At 38.0% G+C, this 6232-nt stretch overlaps 1 pseudogene; it reads left to right on the top strand.

Annotated features, from left to right (window-relative positions):
* Window positions 1-5203: 5203 nt before the first annotated feature.
* LOC149187665 (molybdopterin synthase catalytic subunit pseudogene) lies at window positions 5204-6025 on the top strand (annotated as a pseudogene).
* The last annotated feature ends 207 nt before the right edge of the window (window positions 6026-6232 follow it).

Here is a 6232-nt window from a genome sequence, read left to right as displayed (position 1 = left end):
CAAATCTTTTCAGAATCTTCACCACATATTTTCCTTGAGATAGGAAAATTTCCCTTGGCTTCTGCCACACTTCAAGTCCTTGGTTCTTCATTTCAAATTCAGAAGCTGTGAACTCCCTCTTACATTTGTGAATGAGAGGCTCTGTACCTGTTAGAGAGAGGTCATCCACATATAACACCAGTATGAGAGGCTTGTCATCTTCAACCTTAAAGTAAAGGTTAGGAACGGCTTCACTCCTAGTGAATCCCAGCTTCATCAAGTAGCTATTGATCCTCTCATACCATGCTCGGGGTGCTTGCTTCAGCCCATAGAGAGCCTTCTTCAACTTGCATACATGAGATTTTCGATCATAAATCTCAAATCCTTCGAGTTTCTCCATGTAGACCTCTTCTTTGATCGAACCATGCAAGAACGCAGTCTTGACATTCATTTGATGTAGGTTCCATCCTTTTGAAACCGCAAGGGATATGATCGAGCGAATGGTCGTATATCTGGCAACAGGTGCAAATATCACATCATAGTCTATACCTTCCTTCTGGGAGAAATGACGAGCAACAAAACGAGCCTTATACTTTTCCATACTTCCATCTATTGCATGTTTTATCTTGTAAAGCCATTTAGAAGTGACAACTTTCTCGTCCAGGGGTCTGAGAACTACTTCCCACACATCATTCTTCATAATAAACTCATGTTCTTAGGTCATAGCATCCTTCCATATTTGATGCTTGACGACATCTGTGAATGATGAAGGCTCATTTTGTATGATTGGCTCATGATGGTTAGGTATCCCTGATACCTGTCAGGTTTCTTACTTTCACAGAAGGTTCCTCAAGGTGCAACATGTCCAACATCATCAAGTATCCTCCTAAGCCATGAAGGCCTCTTCCTGGAAGAGGGAGGCTCAGGTGGATAAATAGGATCCATGGGTTCCTCCACATCAGGCATTGTTACATCATCTACCCATAGAGACAAATTCCACAATCGTATGGTTCTTCCTTTCCACCACACCATTCTGTTCAGGAGTATGTGGTGTAGTAGTCTCCCTCTTAATGCTAGCCTCAGATATGCCTGAGTGAACCAACTGTAATATATCGGAGGTCTTGCTTTGGCTTGAGGGGAATGCTCCCCTTTTGAGCTTTCCTTTGGCACATCCTGGACATACACCTTCTTTCTCTACTCGGAATTCGGGCATCCCTGTCACCATTTGTCTTACATCGAGTAGAGCTTTATAATGAAGGGGGGCAAACCTCCAATGCCAAAGTTCAGACTAAAGAGATGTGTCATAAGACATGATACCTAGCGGACTTCCATCAACCTAATATAATGAATCAACACGAACCCTAAGAGTAAAGGCATCTTTAACATTATTTTTCGATACACGGCCCTTGCCATCGCTGAAGGTTGCCTTGTAGCCTTTGTCTTCCATTACCAAGATGGACACCAGGTTCTTTCAGAGGTCAGGTGCATTTAATACATCCTGGAATTTCTAGCCTTCTTGAATGGTTGTCCTCTTCCTTGATTCTTAGCTCTTCTCTTACCTTTGCTATTGAATTTGTCATTCCTTTGATTGCCATCAGAGGGATTTTGATCATCTTCCCGGTGTGAGTCCTTTCTATCAGGGCACTCCCTTGCATAGTGACCTGCTTTATCGCAGATGTAACATCGTCCTTTTCTTCCACCCTTAGGTCCAGCCTTTACTTTTGATTTAGTCCCGGAATTTATTTCTTTTCTTAGCATGAGAAGAAAAGGCAGTAGGAGGACCTTTAGGCATGGGTATTTCTTGCTCTTCTACCCTTGTTTCTTCTTGAATGCATCTAGCCATTAATTCCTTGAAACTAGGAATTACATGATTGTTCAGAAGAGTAGTCCTGAACACGTACCATTCAGATGGTAATCTTCCAAGATTCGTGAGTGCCATTTCCCTATCAGCAATAGTCTCCCCAATAGATAGGAGATCGTTCTTGATCTCGGTGATTCTTAAGAAGTATGCTTGCATACTCTCATCTTTACCCTTCTTGATTTCCCTCAGCTTATTTATAAGAAACAAAACTTGATTTGCATCATTAACTTTAAATATACTCACCAGTCTATCGTAGATTTTCTTGGAGGTGTTCAGATCAGAGATGTAGGCTACCAAGTGCTTGTTGATAGAGTCCCAGATGATCTTCTTTGTTTTGACTTCTCCATTTTTCCATTTGTTCCAGGTAGCAGCGGATGCATTTGATGGAGCCTCAACAATATTGCCTCTTACATGGTCCAGTACTCCTTGATCTTCTAGGGTTAGATCGATAGACATCTTCCATCCATGATAATCAGCTTTGTCACGGAGCTTGTCTTCGGCAGGAAAGAGTGTTGAGGACCCCATAGTTCTTTTAGGATAGCCTTGCCAATCTTCTCTTTGGTGATTGCTCTTGCTCTTGCTCGGGCTTTGTCTTCACCTCAGCTCTGATACCATGTTAATTTATGGTATGTTCTATGCTTATAATAGTTTACTTCTTTTATTATTATTTCACAGATTAGCAATCACATGTACATAAAGTAAAGTGCAGATAGAACATTAAACGATCGACAGAAAACAAGCCAAGACAAGAGACACAAGATATGGCGGCTAGCCAGGGACAAACACCACAATGTGTGGGGAAACCCTTTGATCAAATCTTCTTTTATCTTCAATAATCCAGCAGAGAGAAATAGTACAATAAATCTGATTTATATCAACAGTAGCAAACCCTAGATCGGCAGCATCAACATTAGCGGCTTCATCATCAAACTAGGGCAGACGATATCTCACAAATCGATCGTCAGATCGACTTGATTCCACCACCAAAAGTTGTGGCTTTCAGATGAGGTTCAAATGAACCTACATCGCAGTTCAGATGAGGAGATATTCTAGTCCACACAAGTCAAACTTCACTTCTGCAGTTGCAGCTTCAGTTTCAGTAGCTTCCTTCAAACTAGGGCAGTCGATATCTTGCAAACCATCTGTCGGATTGACTTGATTCCACCACCAAAAGTTGTAGCTTTCAGAGGAGGTTCAAATGAACCTACAAAATATTTCAGATGAGGAGATATTCTACTCCACGTGGGTCAAACTTCACTTCTGCAGTTGCAGCTTCAGTTTCAGCAGCTTCCTTCAAACTAGGGCAGTCGATATCTTGCAAATCGTCCATCGAATTGACTTGATTCCACCACCAAAAGTTGAGGCTTTTAGAGGGGGTTTAGATGAACCTACAACGTAGTTCAGATGAGGAGATCTTCTAGTCCACGTAGGTCAAACTTTACTTCTGCAGTTTCAGTTTAAGTTTCAGCAGCTTTCGACTTCACATGTGTGAGGGAGAGACCCTTTTCTGCGCAGTAGAGAAGAGACTCTTTTCTGCGCAATAGAGAGAGAGAGATGTGATGAGTTGAGTGACTACAAATGAGGAAAAGTCCTCTTGTATTTATACACAAATGATGATGTTTGAATAGATGCGACTGTTGGGCTTCTGAGCCTACATGAGTTGTAGGTCGGCTTGATAATAATTCCATAATCAAAATAAATTCATATCTCCATGAATACTTATCGAAATCGGATGATATTTATATCAATCCTACACCTCTCGACGAGAGGAATCTAATAAAAATATTATTAGCCATGAATAAGATGACCCACATGAAGTTTTGCCTTAGTTTCCAATTTTAACAACACTCTTTCCAACATGGTATACTCTGTTGTATGGTGTTAACTTGTCTCTTCTCTCTTTCAATATGAGTTATGGTTCATGGTCGCCTAATTCTGATGTTAACAAGTATTATTTGAATCACAAGATATATGAACCAACATTATTTATGTGAGAGGTTTTCTATAGAACTTTAGTAGCCAATATTATTGATATATGCTACTTACTTTGGATATCGTTCAGGTTCTTCATGGTCCTTGGCATTATTTTTCTACAACTTGATGGATTTATGGAGCCTAAGCCTGTTGTGTACCTTTTGTAGAGGCTATTTTAGGAGTTCATGAACTTGTTTATTTTTGCTCTATGGTTGGTTTTCCTTAGTATAATGGGCTTGAAGGCAATCTGTATTATCTGTTATACTCTCTATGTATGGGTTGTAAATTTAGTTAATAATGTACTCAAGAGTACCCTTTGCTTTAGGTTTGGTATGTGGCATAGTAGAGATTTCAGTTTCCTTAGATCCTCTAAGTTTTTCAGGTGAAGATGGTGACACTCTCTATGTAATTCTCTATTTTTCTTATTAATATAAATAGCTCTAGTTCACAAAAAAAATAACCAGTTTTTAGTTTAAATCACTCATCTTCATATTTTGCGTTTTCCCAATCTAATCCTTCTCCTTTGGTGAGCATTTATATGTAGCGTAACAATTCTCTCTATATATTTCTCTACTGTTTCTTTGAATGACATTTGAATGACCAATTGCCTTCTTTTTTAATATATTTTTATGTTGTTTATTTCATTGTTTTGGTATGACCAATTATCTTTTTTTCTTTTTTAAAAATATGAATTTATTTGAAAGATATGTTTGAATTTAGGATTTTTTTTAATAGTGCAAAAGATTATCATAACTCACTTGCCAAACTAGTAGTGGGGACAATCGTCATTGGTTGTTATCAGTAGACTGACTCATCATTGTTATTCAAGGAAAAGAAAGCCACCTAGAATTACTTGTTGGTGGTCTGTAAGGGGACAGACTTTCACTCCTGCCAAATGCCTCATGGTCTTGGGTTGTTAACCTGTTTCCTTAAGTCCGAGGAAGATGAGCTCTTAGCCGAGTAAAAGTAATTTTAGGACATACTCCAGGGCCACTAATAATTGACAAAAATAAGTCCCCAGTAATATCATGAGTTATATCCAAATGCAAATATTGAAAAAAATTAAAGCCAGGGTCTAGTAAATTGGTATTGCGGCTTAATTCTTTCATATTTTGTGTGCGATAGGAATTCCTGAGGTTCAGTTATTTGTGGCAACATCTTAAGCATGATGGTATATGTGGCTTCATAATGGTTGAAACCACCTTTGTTGAGAATATTAACTAGATGCTTCCAGGAAAATGATTTTATCATTATTTCGGTAGGTTTTGTGTAAACTGTTCTGAAGCCTAAGAACACTCATCATGCTCAACTACTTTGTTGCTAGAAGTCATAAAATGATTGTTTATTTTACTCATCAAAAGAATGGCAATTATTTTACTCCTCCAAAGAATGGCCGAAGTAGAGCAATATTATGTAGAAATAGTTGATGATACTCACTTGGATATTAAAAGATATACAGATTTAGTAAGGAGTCCAATAGCTAGAGAAATAACCACCTTTATTGGAACAAGAAGTGATACGTTTGAAGATAAGTAGGTTCTAGATATTAGATACAAGGCTTATATCCCCATGGCCCCTAGACAACTCAAAACCATATGCTCTGCAACTAGAAATCGATGGAAATTGAAGTGACTTGCAATGGTGCATTGTCTGGGCATTATACCTATTAGTGAAGAAAGTATTTTTGTTATGGTGTCCTTTTTCCACAGGAGGGATGCTCTTGAATCCCGTGGGTATGTTATAGATGAAATCAAAGCATCAGTTCCTACTTAGAAAAAGGAATTTTATACTAATGGTGAAGTTTGGAAGGAAAATTCTTAGTTTTTCATGTGAAAACCACGGGAAAGTGGAAAGGAGGCAAGTCTGAAACAACATAAAGGTCATGAACATTTCAGTTGTTTTGTTCACAAGGAAAGAGTGTTTGAGAATGGTACTGATGAAAATAACCATTCCAGATTCAAAATTATGGAGGAGACTGAAAAAGAACCAAATGGAAATTCACATTGTGCAGGGGATGTTATTGCAAAGCAATCAAATGGAGAGGAGAAAATTGATGGGGTGAGCTATCATGCTTATTTCCTGGAGGACAAATGCATTTTCTTTGATTGGAATTTGGATTTACATCCTTCCAATTTCCAAGTGCTTAAAATTTCTTGTTATCCTGATATAAGTTATTTTATGCTCAAGCTTCATAGTTTGCACTTGAGGTAAGTTTAGTGACTGATCTAGTTTCGAGTGAAAATTTTACAAAAGGATACAAAATTTAATTTCTCAGTTGTTTTTATAGATATGGAACTATGTTTTTCTGCCTTTCAATGAGCATAGGTTGTAGTCCAGTTGTGATTTTAATATGATATGGCAATATTGTGGACATATTCAAAAATGATATTTTATGTTTGTTCTTACATAAATTATTAT

Source organism: Pinus tabuliformis, chromosome 3_1 (assembly GCF_031772625.1).
Source record: "Pinus tabuliformis cultivar Carrire ecotype Pingquan chromosome 3_1, CPIR1, whole genome shotgun sequence".
Classification (NCBI taxonomy): domain Eukaryota; kingdom Viridiplantae; phylum Streptophyta; class Pinopsida; order Pinales; family Pinaceae; genus Pinus; species Pinus tabuliformis.
The sequence above is the reverse complement of the archived record's forward strand: the minus strand, read 5'-3'. Positions and strand labels throughout refer to the sequence as shown.